Raw genomic sequence first — 23,553 nt, forward strand, 5'->3', positions numbered from 1 at the left:
TTCTAAGGACAAAATTCCCCCTGACAGTATTTAGTACAGTGAGTGATGAGTAGCTTTATAGCTGCTGGCTGGTTTTATGGCTATAAATTATTTTTGTGAGGAAGCCCAGAAGAGCTGCTAATCTCTAAGTAGTTTCAGAATCAAAGCTATTCCAAATTAGAGATAAACATAATAGGTGGGAATTTGTCAAATGTGTTTATTAAACTTTAAGAGTCCATAAAGCCAAGTTGACAGACTGGACACTTCTCCAAAGATTTTGGCATGTTAGGCCACAGGTGTGCCTGCTTTTAGACCTCTTCACTAACTTTATAGTCTCAATCAAAACAATTGCAAAGTTTTTTTGGTTTGTTTGTTTCAGGTAGGGCTGTAATCACTACAGATATTTGGCAATATTCAAAATAGTGGTCACATTGTTAACAAGGGCTCTACCTTCACAAATATACATATGCAGTTCTTCAGTGCACACATCTGTGCAAAATTTGTCCTATCTATTGGTCAAAACTATTTTATGGTTGTAGTACTATTGATAATAAATCAACAAGAATTCACTCCACCCTCCCACCCTTTTGGGGCACTTGCATCACATGCATTTTACATGGAGATCCCGTAAGAGATACTGGCCAGATAGCTTGTATATAAATAGTGTATGTTTCTGTTGACTGTTTGGCTCGTACAAGACTGAGCTACAGGGCACAGGAAAGTCGCAGCAGATTATGGCCCTAAGGTTAGCAACATTTACAAGAAGGTGCAAATAGGATGCCAAGCAAGTTTTGTGCATGTTAAGAACTGTTCTGCCACAAGATTTAAGGAAATAGCTTTGAATGCGGTAAAGAGCTTAATGCTTTAATTTCTTCAATAATGTTTTGTCAACTTTTGCATGTAATGAATGTGATGATTGTAGTCTAATTGTAACCATTGCATTAGTATTGCATTTACAAGAAAAAAATATTATTAAAAAATATTTTGCTGTAAATATTGAAAATTATATGGGGAGACAGAGGAAAGATATTACACTTTTTACTCCAGTAAATATTTTTCAGGGTAGTTAATTTCTGTTAGACACATACGACATACCTAAGTCTCGGCAACAAAAAGGTTATTTCCACTACACAGGAAAAAGATACAGTTAATATAGCAAATGGTGACCTTTTGCGACATCATGCCCCATATTATCTATGTGGTAAGGAAGCTTCACATCAAACTGCTGTTTACTGACACTGATTGAAGAAAAATATCTTCTTTTTTATATGAAATATCTTAAGCAAAAAGTAAAAAAAAAAAAAAAAAAGTATTATATTGGGTTTTGAAACATGAAACAATTTATGAAACAGTAAACATGGAAATAGTAACATACAACTTGATTTGTACATTCAAAAGAGCTCACAAATAATGACTCGAGTTAGACACTCCTCCACACAAAGGACTGGAGAATGTTAAAAAAATTACTCGAGCCCAGGGTTTGACGAGTGAAAATGCGTGGGACCATGGACAATTATTTGGGTGCACTGGTGTGACTGACATTTGACACCTTAATTTTGATCTTGTATAGTACCAACAGAACAAATACTCACGTATGCATGTAACATTATATAACAAAACACTTTTAAAGTGTTTTTATACTAGTTATTTTGCAGCAAAAGTGCTGTTTTCTCACTCTAATTTAGCTGAGACAGACGAGGCTGAATTCAGCTCCTTATTCGCCAAAGCGCGTGCTGGCACGCTCTCTATTCCTCCCTCTCTTTTTCCTCACCTATGAAATGCACATAGGCAGATATACCATTTAACTCTTTCCCCGCCAGCGTTTTTAAAAAAAAGTTGCCAGACACCGCCAGGGTTTTTGACGATTTTCGCTAAACTTTAATGGCCCGCAGAATATTTTCTTCCATGAATATATGAAGATGCTATATATCACAATAAAGATCTGAGCCTCTGCTTTTAGGCAAAAAAAAAACGATTTTATTTTATCTTCATTTGTTCTTTTTTTATTGCGACTTGAACAGAGGTCGGTTTTGTCAAAAAACTACATTTCAGACAAAAAGCTGATAAAAAGGCATGTTTATGTCTGATATTTTGAGCTTCTCAATACACCACTTCTTCATGTTTGAGACGATCGCAGTCTGTTTCTTTGATCAAAGAGTTGCGTACTCTTTCAAAACATGCGGAGGGGTCTTCCTTACCGTATAACACCTAAAACACGGAAACCCGGAAAATTCCGTGTTTGGCGGGGAAGCGTTTTTTCATAAAACACGGAAAATTCCGTGTTTGGCGGGGAAAGAGTTAAAGATGGTTTAAGCGGACTTCCTTGCTTGTTTTATCTGTCAATATGACGGACAGTCACCGTATTAATTATCCGCCAATGTTTTTAAATTCGGTAAATTACGATGACTTAAAACGGCGCTTGTGCATAGATTTGGAAAACATATCGAAATCGGTCGGTGCAATGATCAAAGACGGCCGACAAGCTATTAGTTTTAGATACTAAAGTTACAAGTTTTAGATAGAAAAATAATTACACAACAGCGTGTACGAAAACAGGCATTTTGAAATAAGAGCGTGGGGTATTTTATATGTGCGTCATAAGGTCAAACCATTATGTCCAGTCCCGAATGTGTAGGCCTAACTGAAGTGGGAGTTAATATGTTGGTTACTGCTGCGCTATTCCTGCAAATGTAATTATATTCGTTTGGTGCTTTATATGCGCTAAATATGCTTCCTCGTCTGAAACAAGCACTACTCAATCCCGGTGTTCGCGAGAGCCGCCACAAAACCACTCGTGTCCATGCGCTCTGCTTGTGCTTTGAGCTCCAAGTGCCCGTGACAATTAATTTCTAATATTAATCTCCGACTGTGCTCCTACATTTTTCACTGTGCTCCTAAAAAAATATCTTAGGAGCATGAGCGCATCTACACACAAATGTTAGCGTCGAGCCCTGGAGTCTTTTAACCTTAATATCTTAAAGGAATAATTTGTGTTTCATTTGTATGATTTTATTGCATTTGTTTCCCATTTCTCGCCCAATGTTAGCTGGGATAGGCTCCAGCCCCCCGCGACCCTGTACACAGGATAAGCGGTTGACGATGGATGGATGGATGGATGGATGTTTCCCATATCCCCATTTGTCATGATCGATCGGGCCCTTTACATAGAATTTGATGATGTTTTAAGCGTAAAGCCCGAAATGTTATAAGAGTCCCACTAAACACGACGGCACCTGCCATGTCATTTCTGCTTACATTTGGTTGTGCCATTAGAAGCAGAAATTTCAGGAAGAACACATTCTCAACGATTATTTACATTCAGGGATGCACTTGCCATAGGGAGAACCAGGACTTTTCCCAGTGGGTCAGTGTTCTAAAAATCTGATCTAACTGCTCAGGATGTGCTTCCAGCAGTAAAAACAGCATTATGTAAAATTAAAACATGGGTAACACATGTCAGGAGGCATGGCAGTTGTTATGTACAACAACAGCATGAAATGTGTTAAAAACTAGGTAGCACTAGCACATCTTGTCAGGCAGATAATACCTATCAGGATGTGCTACTACCATAACTATCAGATAGCGTGATATGGTGTGATGCTGCATAAGCCCTAACCCAAAGCCCAACCCTAAAACTATGCAAATATAGTTTTGGTAGCACATCCTGAAAGGTAGCATATTTTTTTCAGGACACTGGCCGTGAACGGTGCAGAAAGGGGCCGACCAACCCACCTCAGTGGAGTCAAACATCAGCTGAAGATAATGACATTAGCTAAATTTTATCAAAAAGAGGTCACACACCTTATGTAGGATTACATCCTAAACTGAGTGTACTTTAAAGATAGCTTACACTGGAATTTACTTGTAAACAAACAAGTTATGTTTAATTCATTCTTGAGGTCTACCAAACATGTGGAATGCAGTTCTGCCTCCATTAATGATATGAACTGTACAGTACATATCGTGATAAATATTGATATCGAATGATATGAAAAAACTATTGTGATAAGTGTTTTTGGCCATATCGCCCAGCCCTACCTAAAATGTATGCATTACATATGTCATATCGCAGGGGTTTTCAAAGTCTTGGACAGTAAGCCCCCACACTGAGAACATTTACAAGATCGCAAGAAATATAAGACAGCAAGTACATTCTGGCCACTTATTTTAAGTTTTATCAGGTATTTTCCTAGTGTAATATTATCAAAATGATTCATATTTCAGGTGTTGGAACATTTCAACAATGATGATCAATGACCTTTAATTCAGTCTGACAGACCAATGTGTTAAACACTGATGCTTGATTAACAGCTATAAATGTTTCTATTAATAATATGAAACTGTATTCTGCATTATATGTTATTATATTATGTATGTACCTGGGGAAAACAATCAGTGGAAACCAATCATAAAAAAAAAAAAAAAAATACAAAAGCACTACAAAAATAAAAGGAAACTGGAACGAGGAACTAATCAAGAATTTCAACATAAAAGTCTATGCAAAATAACATGTGAAAACATGACGTTTAATGTCAACAAACGACTGTAAAAATTATGATTTAAACAACTTAACAGCTCAAATAATATATGATTTTTAGAAGATGAATTAATATAAGTGCTTTAATAAAATTATAATCTTCACATTTCTGCCTTTAAACTCTTCAAAAACTGGCCCAATTTACTTCCATTGTAAGTGCCTCACTGAAACCTCGATTTTTGCTTCTTCTTTTTTTTTAAAGAAAAGGTTGAACGATCAACATTATTCCACAAATGCTGTCAATTGAGCTTAAATTGTATTGAACCTGAAATATTCCTTTAACCTTCTCTTACACTTACAAACTTTATGCTTTAAACTTTTATCATTATTTTCAACTTTACAGTTGTTAACAGAAGTAGATATATTTAAGCACTACTTATATCTGTTTACTTAATACAGAAGAATCAGATGTCATTGCCTCTAGGAGACAGATCGAGAGAGAAACAGTAATAGAGGATGTGATTTCAGTCTGCAGTACCCAGTCAAATCAGAAGGGGGCCATAAAAAACTGGATCTTTGCCAAGTGTGTGTGTGTTTTTAGGTGTTGTTCTTCTGGTTTCTGTTTTAAATGTTCATTAAATGAATGATAAATATTTTAAGTAGGCAGGCTATCCATAATTTATTTGATCAGTGACTCACAACATACTGTAATTTGACTGATTACAAATCATCATTGTATCATTTCATGCAAATGAAACCTAATTCTTTGCTGATTCCTCCCTCCAGACTATGTTAATCGTGAGTCTACATAAATACTAAAACATTCTAGAATTTAAAGAAATACAAGTATTTACTTCCATCTTACAAATCCACAGGTAATACAAGGTATCATGAATAGGAAATACAAATGTAGTGGTGAATTGACAGATATTTAACCACAATTTACACAACAAAAAATGTACAATATTGTACACAATATACAACTTCACAAGTACCTTGTTAAATCCAATTACATTTATTTGTATTGTTGTTATTGTGTATAGTTGTCACTGTCACTAGTTCTGGATATTGTTTAAGAATTGTGATTTGAGTTACTGTGGTGTATTTTCTTGCGCTTTCTCCCCCTTTTCCTCTTTTGCTCCTCTCACACACTCTCCAGCAGGTAGCTGCTCATTAATCAAGAGGGAGGCAGCTTAAAAGCAGAGGGGAAACTCACAGAGTGTGAGAACCTTTCCTTCAGAGAGTTCTCCAGAGAGGTGTTCTTTGTCCTGTCCCAGCTCAGGGTGTTGTGTTTTGTTTTGTTGTGTTTTGCTATACTGTATTATTTAGTACTTTGTTGATTGAGTAGCTGGAAAGCTTAGTTGTAGCTTCCACAGTTATTATTACTTTAATACTAGGTGACTCCAATGTCTAAGCTTGCTGTAGCCTATACTTGGCTTATTTATTGTTTCCTTTATTTTCCAACATTTAAACCAACATATAAACCTGTTGCACAGCTTAAAACCCTGTTCAGTTGTTCATGTTTAACTTTTCTATAGAAGCTGTAGGGAGGTGGGAGCCATTTCTGTTTGTATTACATTGTTTTCTCCTGTTTTTGGACAGTCAATGATTTGGTGTACATTTCTGTTGTTAAGTTGTTTTTCTTTGAACAGTTTATGGTTTTACTCCTGCTAGGCAGATCTCTCTTATGTTTGTGTTTTTTGCCTTTTCCCCTCCTGGAATTGATGCTTCCTTTTTAAGTTGTAATTTTATACTTCTGTTTCTGAGCCAACTAAATGTTTATAAATAACTCTGTTGTCTGTGGTGCTGGGGCAGGGTACAGATCATTGCTCTTAAAACCACAATCCTGTTACTCTAAAACCACTAGATACAGTGCGCTGAGGAAGTAACACTAGTGAAAAACACAGTGTCAGGTTTTTTTTTTCTTCTTTTATTTTTGTTGTTTCAGAAAACAGTAAATTAAAATTAGAACACAAATGCAGATTAAAGAAATTGGGTGGAAACAAAACAAACCAATATGATCAAACCAAGTTGTTTTTAAATGTTTTATTATGCTTTGTCACACTATAGGTATAAATACCAAATTGGTTACTGTAGATAGTAAAGTCTCAAAGTTTACACTTTTGTTTTGGTAGTAAGAGTTTGTTCATTGCAGTTTCAACCAAGTTTGAATACATCATAAGCAATATTTTCATCCATTATCAGTATTGTGTTCTGCCTTGCTTGAAATTCTTTTCACATTCGGAGGCAGGAAAGCTTCAGCAGAGATGCACAATGATGAAGCTACAGTAGTTTTACAAAGCCAGCAAGATATAACTGTACTTTGGATCTCACTGGTATTCCTTTGAGACTTTGAGCCTCTGATTTTTAAGGACACTTTGTGGTTTTCCTACTTAGCACATTCTTTTTCCATCAAGTCAATGCACTTTTCTTTTCCCCAGTCAAAATAATTTTCATTTAAATTCTAATTCCATTGCTAACCATATGCACCACTGGGCAGGATATTTTTAGTAAAGTTGCTAATAATCATGCATGGTACCTAGTTGTGATGGAGGCAATAAACAAAATACTAACCAATAAGGATGCTCGGACACCTTCTTTGATCTCAATGCAAATAAAAAATATTATTAACTGTTGAATGAGACCAAGCATGGTCTAAAGTGATGACCTTTCACAACAATGACTGGTATTTACATTCTGCAATAATTCATCAGAAACTCCAAACAACAGCAAACCCTCAATATGCATGAAAGACAAATGTCCTACCAACTACCAAAAAGACAAAAAAAAAAAAAACACAAGACCAACAACTTCTTTTCTTGTATGATATAAGTTTAACGAATATTCTGTGTTCAATACAAGTTAAGCTCAATCAACAGCATGTGTCATAATATTTATTACCAAAAAAAAATTTTTTGACATGGCCCTCCATTCCTTTAAAAAAAAGCAAAAATATGGGTGTGGAGGGGGACGTAGTTACTGTATGTCTGTCAGTGGGGAGAGAGGAAGCGGTAAGAGCCCATCTCCACAGACGGTGGAGACGGGCTTTAAAAGGCCATCGGAACGCCAGACCGGGAGAGTTTGTGGCACTAGTTTGTGACTGGAGCATTGATGATGGGAAGTGAGCAGGAAATGGAGAATGAATGTTGTGGCAGGGGAAAAAGAGTGAATAGTGTTAATAGTAAAAGTACAATAGTAGAAAGCCGAAAAAGTCTTCAGGATCGGATAGTGAAAAGGAAAAGCAACAGGAGAAAAATAAATAGGAGGAATTCAAGGTAATGATAAAATTCTTGTCATATAGTACAAATGTATTGAAACCTGTGACCAAAGCGTTGAAGGATGCAATATGGAAAATTGAAGGCAAAATAATGTTAAGAAATAGAAATGTGTTGGTCTTTTGTAAGGACAGCAGACAACAAAAAGAGGCGTTAGGTTTAAAGTCATTACTAGGACAGAAGTTTGTGTGTGCTATGTTGGATGAAAAGAAATGAGTGAAAGAAGTTATTACAGGGGTTCCAACGGATGTGACAGCAGAAATGGCAAAAGTGGAAGATGTAAAGTGATCAGTATATCAGAAATAGAGAAAAATGGACTGCATTTCTACATTGCCATGTAAAATTATGTGCCGATTTCTCTTCTCACCCCAGCCCTGATGGAGTGAATGATTATGTTAAGACTGATGTATGTTTTAGAATTAAGTTTATTTTTAATTCAACATCAGAGTGGATTTAGAAGAGGACACAATGAAAAACACAATGGATGCAGTATTAAGTTTAGAAGCAGATATTAGAAAAGCTCAGACTAATAAAGAAGTACTGGTGGGAGTGTATTTAGACATAGAGAAGGCATATGACATGATGAGGAAGGATGGGTTTTAATTAAACTAGATTGAATAGGTATTAATGGTAAAATGTACAATTGGATAATGGATTTTTTTAGGTATTCAAGTTAAAGTGGGGTCCTCCTTTTCTAAGATATACAATGTTGGCACTGGAACTCCTCAAGGTAGTGTTTGCAATCCCATTTTTTTCCAGTATAATGATAAATTATGTATTTGCCAAAGTTGATCTAGGAATAGGAAAATCATTATATGCTAGTGATAGTGCCTTATGGAAAAGAGGACAAAATATATCACATGTGGTGAAAATGAAGCAGACAACAATTAAAGAAGTAGAGGACTGGGTAAATAATTGTTTTAATTGTGAGTTTTAAGCTGTCAGTGGAAAAGGCCAAAGTGGTGTGTTTCTCTAAATAGAAGAAAACTCCCTCTGTTAAATTGAAGCAGTATGATAAAGACAAAGAGCAAACATCAGTTATCAGATTTCTAGGGATTTAGGTGGATTCTAAATTAACATTTGCCACACACATCCAAATAATAATAGACAAATGCAAGAAAGGTATAAATGTGTTAAGATGTTTGGCAGGGATAGACATTTAATAAATGCAAAGCATGCAAATCATCGATTAATAAGGTAAATGTTTGTAGAGCGGAGAAGGAATAAGCAATAAGGAAGCAGGGTGGTAGTCCAAGTAAATCAAGCGTTAATGGTTTTTCTCTGTCCAACAAACAGTCTTTGACTTTTGACTTCAGCTTCACTACAAGGTATCTACTTTAGCTTTAGTCATAAGGGACAGCATAAACTCCTAAATATCTAAGTTCAGCAGCTTTGCAGCATTTAGCTTCATGGAATGTCAGGTCTGTGTGATTTGGGACTCTCACTCTCTCACTCACTCACTCTCTCTCTCTCTCTCAATTTCAAATTCAAATTCAAATGAGCTTTATTGGCATGACAAATTGTACATTGTATTGCCAAAGCATTTATATGAGCATGAAAAATAACAGTAGAATAAATTCTGTATTGAACAAATGTGGTAAAAAATTAAAATTAAAATTATAATATATATATATATATATATATATATATATATATATATATATATATATATATATATATATATATATATACAGTGTATATACTTTCATTGGTGTGTGAGTGTGAGTGAGTGTGAGTGAGCGTGTGTGTGTGTGTGTGTGTGTGTGTGTGGTGTGTAGTGTGTGTGTAAATGGGCGCATCACTGTTTGGTCAACTCTTCCCTCTTTTTGTGGCAGGAATTGATGTATTTTGCTGCTAGTGAAATGCAGTCTCTTTGTTCACCAAGTAAATATTGAGCTTGTGCATCATTCTTTTTGAAGTTGGGACAAATCATTTCAAATTTGGGAAAGAAGTGTTTTCGAATGTTATTATAATTAGGGCAGGTGGTTAAGAAGTGCAGCTCTGTTTCTATTTGTCCTTGGTTACAGTACGGGCATAACCTGCCCTCTCTGGGCATCCAGCTCTGCCTGTATCTGCCCTTCTCTATCATCAGGCTGTGGTCGCTCAGTCTGTATCTCGTCATGTTTTTCCTCAGTTTGTGGTCTCTGACTGTACTCAGGTATTCTGCTGTCGTGTAGTCTCTGTTTAGGGTCAAATAACATTGTAGTTTACTTTGTTTTTGTGTTGTTTCATTCCAATAAGTTCGGTACTTTTCTTTTTGTGTGTTAATCATTTGGTTGGGCCGGATTGTGTGGATGAGGGTGTCCGTGTCCTGAGGCTGATTATTGTTAGTCGTGTTAGTCTGTGTGTGGAGCCTCAGGACCAGCTGGATGATGGGACACTTCTCAGTGTTCATTTCATGGTTTTTAAGGGCTTTAAAATGATAAGAGTTTGGGGTCACTCAGTTTTAGATGTTTCCAAAATTTGATGGCTCGTTTCTCAATGTGGATTAATAGAGGGTATTGGCCTAATTCTGCCCTGCATGCATTGTTCGGTGTGTTCCTCTGTACTCTCAGGACACTATTACAGAACTCTGTATGCAGGGCTTCAATCGGATTTTTGTCCCATTTGTCAAATTGGTGATTTAGGAGAGGACCCCAAACTTCACTGCCATATAGTGCAATAGGTTCAATGACTGACTGGAATATTTTGAGCCAGATTCTGATTGGTATTTCAAATTGGATAGATTTTTTAATGGCGTAGAAGGCCCTTCTTGCTTTCGCTTTCAGTTCATTCACGGCCAAGTTGAGGTTTCCGTTTGCACTGAATTTCAGCCCGAGGTAAGTGTAGTTTGTGGTATGATCAATTTTGGTCGTACCAAGGGTGAAATTGTGTCTCTTTCCCTGACATCTGGGTCTTTTCTGGAACGTTATTACTTTGGTTTTAGTTGGGTTAATGGTCAGGGCCCAGGTCTGACAGAACTGATGCAGGAGGTCCAGGTTCTGCTGTAGACCCTCTTCTGTTGGAGACAGCAGGACCAGATCATCTGCATACAGCAGGAACTTTATACTGGAGTCATGTAGTGTGAGGCCAGGAGCTGCGGATTGTTCTAGGAGTTTCGCCAATTCATTAATGTAAATATTGAAGAGGGTCGGTGATAGTGGGCAGCCCTGTCTCACACCCCGCCCTTGAGTGAAGAACTCTGTTTGTTTATTGACAATTTTAATAGCACACTGATTGTTTGAATACATCGTTTTTATGATGTTGTATGTTTTGCCCCCTACACCAATTTCTGAAAGTTTAGACAGAAGTCCTTGGTGCCAAATTGAATCAAAGGCCTTCTGGAAATCTACGAAGCAAGCAAATATTTTTGTTTTGTTTTGGTTGATGTATTTGTCAGTCAGGGTATGTAGGGTGAAGATATGGTCTGATGTTCTAAAATTTGGTAAGAATCCAATCTGACTTTTGCTCAGGACATTGTGCTCTGTAAGGAAGTGAACGAGTCTTGTGTTGATGATGCTGCAGAACATCTTCCCCAGATTACTGCTGTCAGGGAAATGACCAACACTCAGAACCAAGTTGAACAGTTTCAGTAAGGCCAATCTTAATGTGTGCTGTGTGTTCTTCAGCATTTCACTGAGGATGCCATCTGGTCCGTTTGCTTTTTTGATTTTTAGGGCCTGGATTTTGTCAATCAGTTCATTTTCTGTGATGGGGTAGTCTAATAGGTTTTGGTATTTACCACTTGTATGTTCCATATTGATCATTTTTTCATATATTTGAGTTTGTTCTGGGTTCATTTTTATTTCACTATAAAGTTGTTCAAAGTGATTTTTCCAGATGTCTCCATTTTGTATGGCTGTTTGTTCATGATGTTTTTTATTCAGAAAATTCCAATTGTCCCAGAAACTGTTTGAATGTATCGATTCTTCAATAGTTTTGAGCTGATTTTGCGTGCACTGTTCTCTCTTTGTTCTGAGTGTATTTTTATACTGTTTAAGTTCCTCACAATATTGATGGCGCAGATCTGCATCATTTGGTTTTCTGTGTTTTTCATTTGATAATTGTCTTAATTTTTTCCTCATTGTTTTACAGTCTAAAGCAAACCATTTTTCATTCTCTTGTTTGGTTTTATGGTATTTCTTGGAGGATTTGAGGTTAGATATAGTTGCCAAATAATCAAATATATAATTGATGTTCTCCACGGCCAGATTTACACCATCTCCATCATGAGGATAAACTCTGCACAGGAAGTCGTTTATAAGTGAGCATACTTTTGGGTGGTCCATTGCTGTCACATATTTTTCTGTGCTGTTTTGCGCCCATCTGTATTTCTTTCTGATGTTGAACAGCTTACTGGGCTGTGAAGTTATGTTCAAATGTTTTGTCCTTTTTAGATACACAGTAATTTGGGTGTGATCTGATAGGGGTGTTAGTGGTCTGACCGTGAATGCTCTGAAAGAGAATAGATCTAAATCTGTGATCATGTAATCTACTGTTGAGCAACCATGAAATGAACTGTAGGTGTACCTCCATAGAGAATCCCCTCTCACCCTGCCATTGACGAGGTACAGACCGAGGCTTTGACAGAGCTCAATCAGAAGCTTCCCGTTTTTATTCACTTGGGCATCGGAATTAAACCTTGGGAAATTTACGGTGTTTTGTGGGAAGTTTTGTCCAAAAATATGGTTATTCCCATTTTCTGTAGTGTAGTCGGGTAGGGATCCTGTTCTGGCATTTAGATCCCCACAGATCAACACACTTCCCTGGGCCTGGAAGTGGTTGACTTGACTCTGGAGAGATTCAAAGATGTTCTCATTATAGTAGGGAGATTCAGGGGGAGGAATATAAAGAGCACATAAGAACATGTCTTTTGATGTTTGGAGAAGGTGCTTGTTGATTTTGAGCCAGATGTGTGATTCTTCTTTTTTAATTGTTTGGATGTAATTATCAATTTCTTGTTTGTGCCAGATTATGATGCCCCCTGAATCTCTCCCACGTGTGATTCTTTCGTGCTTTCTAGAGGACAGAGATGTTTCACAGTATCCTGAGGGACAAAGAGTGACTTTATCAGTTCTGCTCAAGTTTCCTGTAGTATGATTATGTCCATGTTTGATATGTTTTTCTTAAAATCTAAGTTTTGGGTTTTGTTACCAAAACTGGATGAATTAATACCCTGAATATTCCACATTGTAATCGTCAATGATTTCATTTTGTCAAGTTTAACAATTCTGCAATCTTAATAAAGATCTAGAGTAATACAAACCTATGTCTAACATATTATCAAAGTACATTTTTACTGTATTTTGTACATAATTATTCTGGCAACCACAGCTGCCAGTTTTTATTTTTTATTTTTATGTAAAAACAACAGGATTCTTTTTACAGTGTGTGTACCTGCTCATGTGGGGGTAGAAGGAAATGTGGAAGTTAATCAGATAGCTAAACAAGCTGTAAGACCTCATCATATAGACTTAAGTGTATCATTGAGCAAAATGGAAGTAAAAGGAATAATCAAAACAGCTGTAAATAGATTGTGGCAAGGTCAATGGGATTGAGAGATAAAGGGGCATCATTTATTTAATATCCAAAGGGCTGTTGGAGTTGAGAGGAATAGTTATGGAAACAGAAGAGAAGATCCTATAATATCTTGACTCAGTATTGGGCATTCCTCATTAAATCAATCACATTTAAGTATTGGCAAACATGAATCTGGTTATTGCGTAAGATGTGGTCTCCCTGAAACAGCTGAACAAGTCCTAATAAAATGTTTGGCATATAAGAATGAAAGATCACAGCTTATAGAAGCAATGAAATCTATAGATATATCTCAGCTTTCAGTGAAAAGCCTAAATAAGCTAAATAAGGACAGAAGAGTATATACATTTTACTAATATATTTGAAGGACATAAATTTGAAAAACAGGATTTAAGAATATGTTTATTTATTTATATTTTATATACCATAACATCAATGCTCCACACTCCATACCAGTAGGTGGCGGAAAATGCACCAATTGCTTGTTTGCCAACCACCAAAGAACAGTAAAGAAGACTGTGAGAGAGAGTCTGAGATGCGTGCACTCACACACACACACACACAAACTGAAGCTGTACACTGAAAAGTTGTTTATATAATAACATTTTGGAGTTCCCCTTCTGTCACTCACTCAACGTTGTGTTGATTGTAGAGATACAAGGGGTCTCCTCTGAGAGCCTCGCGTACCTCTGAACTTGAGAAAAGGCCAATGTCAAGTTGGCAGACAGAATTTGCATGCCCCGCCCCCAGACATATGGGAATAAAGGGGAGCGGAGGAGCAAATGTCAGACAGATTTTTTCTTCGGAGCCAAGTGGTTGTGCAATACCAAAGCTGAGTTCACCACTGTTCCACTCACCTCTACTGGCGATAAGCACTGCTGTTGGATCTATGGCTCATTCCAGCAGATTTCTCCTCTATGCACGCTGTGCAGTCCACTCCCCTGGGGGCTTCGACAGCGCTTTCATTGCCTGAAAGAGTGTTTCTCCTCCTAAAAAGAGTTTATTTCCTCTAAAAGAGTTTCCACTCATAAAAGAGCAATACACAGCAGGCGTTGAATGTACTTTTCAGGAAGTGTCTTTTTAAATACTTTTTTACGCCTATATGTAGTTCCTGGATGCGGTCGATTTCTCTCCACTTCTTACGGTGATAAAAAGCTGTCTCATGTGCCTGGGCTGCGAACACACGCAGGCAGCGTTTCATGAATGGTTCATGTTCTCAGTGCGACAACATAGCCATGGCAACATTGCGGTCACGGATTTCTTTTCTCACGAGAGAACGCCCCCCACATTGTTCCTTCTTCCTTTGGGATTGAGGACGACCCGGCTGGCACTGAAGGCGATTCGGGGATGACCACGGGCTCGGTTTCAACGGGTAAAACCCCATGAACCACCAGCCACCCCGGCACGTTTGCTTGCTTCCGTCCAAGCTCGGGATGAGTGCAGCTCGCCTCGTGGCCAACAGGCTTTCTCATTCGAGCACCCGGAATTGGATGACGATTTCGCCGCTGCATCAGTGAGCGTCACAGCGGCATCTGATGACTCGTCTGGGCTGCCATCTTCTGGTCTGCTTACCCAGTCTGAGCCTGACGCACAGATGTCCGCTATGCTTTCCCGGGCCGCCCACTGGAAACCTCCAACCCTTTGATCAGTTCCTCGGGCCAGGGTGACACTCAAAGCCATGCAATAGGTAACTTTCTTCCCAGAAGTGCATAACGAGCCAACAAGTTCGTGGAGGCCAACTTTTCTGCCCGGAACCGACCTCCTCGCTCGTCCGCTCTCACTACCTTGGACAGTGGGGGCGGTCCACGGATACACGGAGGTCCCTCAGGTGGGCAAGGTGGTTACGATCCACTTGTGTCCCGAGAACACCACCAACTGGTGGGACCGCCTGGAATTCCCCTCCAAGGCCTGTAGGAAAACGTTGTCACTGACTGCGAAGCCTACAGTGCCACTGGACAGACCGCCTCTGCCCTGCATACCGTTTCTCTCCTGCAAGTTCACCAAGCCAAGGCAATTAAAGATCTGCACCTGGGTATTCCCGATCCTGGTGTGCTGCAGGAACTGCGCCCTGAATCCAACCTCACTCTTTGAGCTTTGCGGGTCAGAGTACAAGCACTCGGGTGGGCGATGGCCACTCTCGTGGTTCAGGAACGCCATTTGTGGCTGAATTGGTCGAGATGCGCGACATTGACAAGGTACGCTTTCTCAGCGGCCCGTCTCCCAGTTCTGCCTTTTCGGAGACACCGTCGACGACTTCGCCAAGCAGTTTTCGGCAGTGAAGAGGCAGATGGAAGCTATAACTCACATTGCTGCGCCGCCACCTAAACGCAGCCCGCGCCCCGTCTGCCACCAAGGGCGCACCCCTGCGACTAAACCAGGCAGCTCTGCTTCAAAAGGGCCCAGCTCTCAGACCCAGCATCGAGCTCCCTGCAGGCGGTGTACGCCCCTGTCTTCAGGACCCCCTCTAGGACCCATGAAGCTCCTAGGCACCCCTGAGATGGGCGACCCAGGCAGTCAAGGGGGTTGGGAACCTGCAAGCTTTCTCTGTCAGCAAAACCTGCCTGGAGTTCGGTCCAGCAAATACTCACGTTATCCTGAGGCCGTGATTAGGCTACGTGCCTGAGCTACGTGCTGCAGTATGTGGCCTCCGCAGGGTCTTTTCCCCCTGAAAGAATTGGACTGGGAAAGACTGCCTTCCCAGACTGCCTTGGGCGGCTGTGGCTCAGGTGGAAGAGAGGGTCAGCTGCTAATCGCAGGGTTGGTGGTTCGAATCCCAGCCCACATGACTCCACATGCCGAAGTGTCCTTGGCCATTGGTGTATGAATGTGTGTGTGTGAATGGGTGATTGGGACACAGTGTAAAGCGCTTTGGTAACCTCTGAGGTTAGAAAAAAGCCCTATATAAGTGCAGACCATTACCATTCCCCGACGCTTTCATAGCGCTAAGATACCCCCAGCTGCTTCACATCCTATGCGAGAGACATAGAGAGAGAAAGGGCCGCGGCTGCCGGGCTTGCTCACCTGTTAGTCAGTAGCACCTGTTCCCCCCTCAGGGGTACCAGGAACCTAAGGTTTGTATATGACATCTCTTTTGGGGAGGGCTACGTGCAGCCGACACAGTTGTCTCTAGTATGCAGCAGCCTGCTTGCACCAGTCTCATCAGTTCACATAACACGGACTAGTGCGTGATGCTTTTGAATGGGACCCCTTCTGACCGAAGAGGAACGTCATGGTTCTCTGAGGGAGGGAACGAGACGTTGTGTCCCTCCTGCCGCTGTAAATGGCCACGCCTTATTTCTCGGCTCCTCAGAGCAAATTCTGACTGACAGACGCATGCCCGCTTCCCTTTATACCCGTATGTCCGGGGGCGGGTCATGCAAATTCTGCCTGCCAATTTCACATTGGCCTTTTATCAAGTTCAGAGGTATGCAAGGCTCCCAAGGAAGACCCACTGTGTAACTTCATTCGACACAATATCTCGTTCCCTCCCTCAGGGAACGGAGGTTACGACAGTAATCATGATGTTTCTCTCACATTGCAGGCTTATGCTTACTCTTTGAAGCACTGTTTTTAGTAGAACAATAGTACTGAGATGAATGTAGCATACAGGCAAATCCTGGCCTATTTTTGCTGTGGAAAAAAATTGTCAATCATTAAGCTTGATGTGAGGTTCATTCAGTTGTCATCATTGCAAATGTTAATTGCCTTTCATTTAACCGAGGGGCCTAGATTTCTAATTTGATGTATCAGTCCAGCACTTTCACTCATCTAGCCTAATCCTGGAAAAAATATTCAGCTCCATTACTCTTATCATTCCAAAATGTTTGTCACTGATTGATGGCCACTATCGGTATCAAATTAGATAATGGCATTCAAAATGTTCCCTGTGTTTTATGTAGTATGGCTAGCAGCCTTTGACCACCAAAGAGTGAACATATAGCTCTGAATCTCAAGACACTTACAAACCCCAACCCCATAAAACTCATATTAGTTTGAGTGGAAGAATGTGGAATATTGCAGAAAGGAGATGGAGATGTAAAAATTGTCATTACAGTATTATTCCTTGTTGCTGTTAAAAAGATTAAACTAATTTATATATATAATATATATATATATATATATATATATATATATATATATATATATATACATACACTCCTCATGGACTGCACCAGATTTGCCAGTTCTTTCTGTGAGATGTTACCCCACTCTTCCACCAAGACACTTGCAAGTTCCCAGACATTTCTGGTGGGAATGGCCATAGCACTCACCCTCTGATCCAACAGGTCTCAGACATGCTCAATGGGATTGAGGTCTGGGCTCTTTGCTGGCCATGGCAGAACACTGACGTTCCTGTCTTGCAGGAAATCACACACAGAACGAGCAGTATGGCTGGTGGCATTGTCATGCTGGAGGGTCATGTCAGGATGAGCCTGCAGGAAGGGTACCAAATGAGGGAGGAGTCTTCCCTGTAATACACAGCATTGAGTTTGCCTGCAATGACAACAAGCTCAGTCCGATGATGCTGTGACACACGGCCCCAGACCATGGTGGACCCTCCACCTCCAAATGGATCCTGCTCCAGAGTACAGGCCTCGGTGTAACACTCATTCCTTTGACGATAAATGAGAGTCCGACCATCACCCCTGGTGAGACAAAACCGTGACTCGACAGTGAAGAGCACTTTTTGCCAGTCCTGTCTGGTCCAGCAAAGGTGGGTTTGTGCCCAAAGGCGACATTGTTGCCAGTGATGTCTGGTAAGGACCTGCCTTACAACAGGCCTACAAGCCCTCAGTCCAGCCTCTCTCAGCCTATTGCGGACAGTCTGAGCACTGATGGAGGGATTGTGCATTCCTGGTCTACTCAGGCAGTTGTTGTTGCCATCCTGTTCCTGTCTCGCAGGTGTGATATTCAGATGTACCAATCCTGTGAAGGTGTTGTTACACGTGGTCTACCACTTCAAGGACGATTAGCTGTCCTTCATGTCTCCCTGTAGCGCTGTCTTAGGAATCTCACAGTATGGAATTTATTGCACTGGCCACATCTGCAGTCCTCATGCCTCCCTGAAGCATGCCTAAGGCACTTTCATGCAGATGAGCAGGGACCCTGGGTCAGTAGAAAGGTCTCTTAAGTGTCCTAAGTTTTTAAAACTGTGACCTTAATTGCCCACCACCTGTAAGCTGTTAGTGTCTTAACAACCATTCCACAGGTACATGTTCATTAATTGCTTATGGTTCATTGAACAAGCATGGAATCTCTTTTTACTATAAAGATCTGTAAAGTGTTTTGGACTTTTACAAAATTATCTTTAAAATACAGTGTCATGGAAAAGGCACATTTCTTTTTTGCTGAGTTATATATATATATATATATATTCAACAGATCTATCTGGGATGTTGCTTTCTTGTCAAATTTGTTATCATATCAATTATATAATAATGCAGATTATTCAAATTGTTGTTACACTAGGCTGTTAGGAGTTCCTATGGAGAATTTTTTTTAAATGTTCAATTATAATAAAATTAAATAAAAACTGATAATTTTCAAGAATAACTTTCAGCTAATAAATTGTAGCTTACAGAGTTGGCCGTTATTGCAACCCTGCCATTTACCTCCATAAGCCTGAAAAGAAGAGAACTGAGGCTCAGAGCAAGCCCTTTGATGCTAAGACTGCCTGCTATGTGATTTTTCCCAAGGAGTTGTATGTCAAAGGAACAATCAAGATCAAAGATGGTGGCAAAGTCATCGTTATTGTGCTTGACACTAAGGAGGTGGATTTACACATTTCATGAAAAGTGAATGCTCATCCCATTCAAATAATTTACACAGTCTTGATAAATTGAATATTTGCTGGATTACATGTATAATTTTGACTGTGATGCTGTAATCCGACAACTTCTCTGCTTATTTCAGACATACTCTGGACTTTTCTGTGCTACTGTGATCCCATACAAGTGATTCCCAGTGTATGATGCAGAAGTGAAGTCAGCCTACAGAGGCAAAAAGTGTATGGAGGCTCCACCCCTTCACTGTCTCTGACAATCAGTTCATGCTTAAAGATCTAGATTTACAAGCTGATTCTGATTTTGTGGAATTCTGGATTTTAGTTTTCATAAAACAATTATTAAAATGATTGCCTTTGATTTTAAAGAGAGAACCACCCAGATAGCAAAAAATATCCGCACGGCTTCTTTTTGCCGCAGTCCCTAAGCTGTCGGCTATAGGTGCGTCCCACTGGCGGGGATGAAACATTTGCCGCCGAATTCGTCACTCCCATTTCTTGCGAGATGCCGCCCGCGAAAAGCTGGCGGTTGCCTCGGGCTGATCGACCGCGGGCGGCTGGCGGCAAGCCGCTTTGAAATACAAGGATTTCTACTCTCAAAATCGACCAGCCATGTTGGCTATTATTATTTTTTGCTCCAAAGCCATCAGGGTTTCTAAGTCTTGACTCTTGATTCCATGATAAGGTAAGGTTTAGGAAATGACATTTAAATTACTTTGAAACTCTGAAGCGATTATACAGTAATATATGTAAAATATACTGAATTATTTTATGCATTTGAAAATTGTTTACATTTCTTTGATTGCTGCGCATTTGAGACATGCACCAATAAACCAAAAATAATTCCTTTTGTAAAACTTACTTGGCAATAAATATCTTTATGATTCTGATTAGGTTTTAAAATAGATACTTAATTCATGGTATGAACAATTTAGCAGAATAAATTGATGAAGTTAGACTTTTCACGAATGCCTGACTATCAGTGAACAGTGAAAGACATCTGCAACATGGCCAAAATCTCGGGTATACTGTAATTTTTTTTATTAATTTGCAACCATAGTGATATCTATCATAAACATGAAAATCCCTGTTTTGACGTGAAGGATAAACTCAATGAAAAAGCGGAATTATCCTCTGGTTTCACAGTTGCGCAGAAATTTCGTTTATGTCTACAGGTTTTGCAATTATGACCTGTACAAATGTTTAAGAAAGCGTTAAAGTCCCTGTAAAGGCAATAAAAATAAATCTAAACGCATTATAAATGTTAAAAATGTATTGTTAAAACACATTACAAAGACTGAACTGTGAAGTTCCGCTGTCGCCATATCTGTTTCCGGTTTACTTGAGCGTCGCCCAAAATGTCTGTTTTTACTCGATGTCTCCAGAATCTTCTGAAAATACGCGTCAGCGATGTTCATCGCATTGTTGATGCCTGGTCCCCTGCTCCGACAAGCAAGAGGGACAAGGGCTTTAAACTCTACATATCGAGTTATCTGCACAACTATAAGGGTAAGTATTTTAATCTAATGTGGTGTGCCGGCAGATAGCGGCTAAGCTAGTTCGCCACGTGTTCATTTTTAATGTAAGGTTAGTATAGAAGCTTGTTTTTTCTTAGTTTTAAAGCAGACTGTTTGTTAACTTTTGTGATAATTGTAATATAAATTATATTAACTTGCTCTCCTCTCAGTTTCTAATAAAGATCAGGGCACAGGTGAAGTCACTGTCAGGGCATTGTGCTACAGGTCCACGAGGAAAGCAGATAAACCTCACAGTTTGAGTGTATGGTGAAGCTAGAAATGATAAGACCACAGTTATAGGCTTGTTACTTTAATAGCCCGATGTTCCTGGGGACTCGGCTAAGGTTATTCATGTTTAATGTAACTCAAATCAAATGAAAACAGTTATTGTAGGCAGGTAAGTTTCCCTAGCTAGTCCCCTCCGGGTAAAATGCGTTCTTATTCAAGTTTTCAACTCAGTCATTCGTTTAAGATGCAATCTTGTGTTATAAGTATTAGGCTATCATGATTATACAGTGAGCAAGCTATATAAATAAGTATTTAATATAATGAAAGTGTAGAGCAACAACCGAGGGTGTAAGGTAAAGGCTGAATATTGTAGATTTATTACAATATGTTGCATGTTTGATTTGAAATACCTGTGGATATGCAACTTCCCACTCATGAAAGTTTTATGTTATTAAAGGAGCACACTCTCTACAAAGGCCTGACTGGAGATTTGCCTGACCTATCCGTCCTTCAGGTGAGTAGGGATATAACAATAGCAAATTTCACTGTACAGTATGATATATCAACCAAAATCTGTATACCAATATTTCATTATTTTCTTTTTCCTCCCCTTTTACAAACAAATATTCTGCTTCAAAGAAAAAAAAATGAAATTGATGTTACCATAAGGGTTCTTCATTATGAACTTGTATGCCATGCATAACATACTGTGGATAGAAATTACAGGGAAAGTTACTGGTATGATAATTGTGGTTATATTATATTACTATTATATTTAGTGTATTGCTAATCAATATATTGTTACTTCCCAGGTGACAGCGGCTCACTTCAAGAGCAGGTGAAGCAAGTTGGGCCAATGTTGAAGACATTTGCTCGCACTGGGCAATCAGGTACAACTTGCAAACAACACCTGTGGTTGTTGGTTTAATTCCCACTGGGGCCACCTGTACATGTAGTAGACCTAGATATAAATGTCATAGTTTAGTAGTTGAAGGACCAGGACTGACTACTTTATTCTTTTATTCTGGGAACCCCTGTAGGTGCAGATCAAACCCTAATGCTGCGACGTCTTGGAGTTTGGCGATGTTGTGCGTAGCATGGACAACAAAATGCTATGCTGCAACATTTCAGTGCCAATGTGTCTGTTGGAGAGTTATCCCTGCCAGGGGATCCGTTACTCCCCCCTAGACACCCAGGAAGATTTGCCGTTGCTTGACAACAGTTTGAGGCAGGATAAAGAGCTCCAGCAACGATTTGTAAGTGTGCCGATTTCGTTTATAACGCCACAGGGTAATCTAAAAAGTAAAATTAAGATTGTACACTGCATATTCTACAGTCTGAATCCACAGCCTGTCACATTTTAAATTTATGAGAAGCTTCAGAGAAATGTAATTTGTAACATGTTTTTTTTGTATTTTCAGCTTCGGTTTTTGGCAATCAAATGTGGGAGGGACCTAAAGACAACCGTGTGGTGAATGCTTCAGAGTATCTTCTCTAATCACCTTTACATCAATACAACCTGGACTGGTGTAGTGGATAAAGCATGTTTTAGAGACATGTTCCTGAAGACCATTGTTCAAAGTAAGTTGGATATTTTTTTTATATTTAAGTAGATGTGTATGACCTTATGCCATTCAAATGGAATGACAGATCATTATTTTCTACAGGAGCCATCCGGTAGAACCCGGCAACCCAGGATGCCACTGATGAGGCGATCCAGGTTAACGTTACGCGTTACCTGAAAGGAGCATCTGAACATGAAGGTGGAAAAAGGCGCCGCACAGCTGAGAGGGACCCACAGCCGACACCTTAAACCTAGGCTGACTACTGACACTCCAGCATCACTGACAACTGGAACCCTTTCTTTATCCTGCAGTCAGTAACATCAAGACCCCTAAAAAAAGCCTGCTAAAAGTGTCAGACTACACTCACCCAATCCACACTGTTCACTGTGGAAATTGCTCTTTTTTTTTTTTTTTTTTTCTCGTGACCCTGCTTTGAGGGCAGCTCCTTGGATGAATATGGGATGGTTTGTCCTTTTATACAGGCGCACGAGGAATCACTGAAGATATGCCAATTTGCACTGCCTCATTCTGGAGGTCGGGGAAAACCGGTGATTCTTAGCCCGCCACGCAGACCCCAACCTCTCCAGACGTTCTGATTGGCTGTGTTCTCTACAGCCAGATATTCTGCTGTTAATTATATTTATTCCCACTTGTTGTCATGTGTAAGTTGAATGTCAAAATGTATATTATACCTGTTATCCTGCACATTCCTTGATACCAAAGATCTCCATTATTTCATATACAATTTGCTGCTTATTTCATTGTTACAGTGCTTAACTATTCTATTTTTAAATATAGCTTGTAAATCCTAGATTATACATCTAATACTTGATATTTGCACATTATCTGGTATCAAATATTCTACTTACCGTGACTTTAGTATTGGCTTATTTCATTCCGTCAGTGCTTAACGATTCTATTATAGTTTGTAAATCCTATTTCATGCCTGATATTTGATATTGCACATTAACTAGTACCAAAAATTCTACTTTCATTCCTTCACAGTGCTTAACTGTTATTCTATTGTTAAATATAGCTTGTCAAACGTGCGCCGTCAAACGTGTTTGCGATATCGCCATTCTGCCGCTTCTACTGCCGCCCGCGCACCGCCAGCGGCCCGCCGACTTATTGCTATCTGGGGAATTTGCCAATCACTAAACTTTCTCCATTTGCTATACACAAGGGTATCACAGGAATAGCATGAACAGTGAAA

General features: G+C 39.5%; 1 long non-coding RNA gene across 6 annotated transcripts; it reads left to right on the forward strand.

The window, feature by feature from the left end:
• The first annotated feature begins 672 nt into the window (after positions 1–672).
• On the forward strand, positions 673–23,450 carry LOC127630382 (uncharacterized). Of its 6 annotated transcripts, XR_007968853.1 has the most exons (7): positions 673–724; positions 18,945–19,043; positions 19,162–21,289; positions 21,588–21,665; positions 21,816–22,031; positions 22,197–22,356; positions 22,443–23,450. It is a non-coding gene; the product is annotated as an uncharacterized LOC127630382 (long non-coding RNA). The 6 variants fall into 6 exon arrangements; XR_007968851.1 differs by having other exon boundaries at positions 18,945–21,289; XR_007968858.1 differs by lacking the exon at positions 18,945–19,043 and having other exon boundaries at positions 679–724; positions 20,416–21,289.
• Positions 23,451–23,553: the final 103 nt, after the last annotated feature.

Source organism: Xyrauchen texanus, chromosome 3, assembly GCF_025860055.1.
Source record: "Xyrauchen texanus isolate HMW12.3.18 chromosome 3, RBS_HiC_50CHRs, whole genome shotgun sequence".
NCBI classification, from domain to species: domain Eukaryota; kingdom Metazoa; phylum Chordata; class Actinopteri; order Cypriniformes; family Catostomidae; genus Xyrauchen; species Xyrauchen texanus.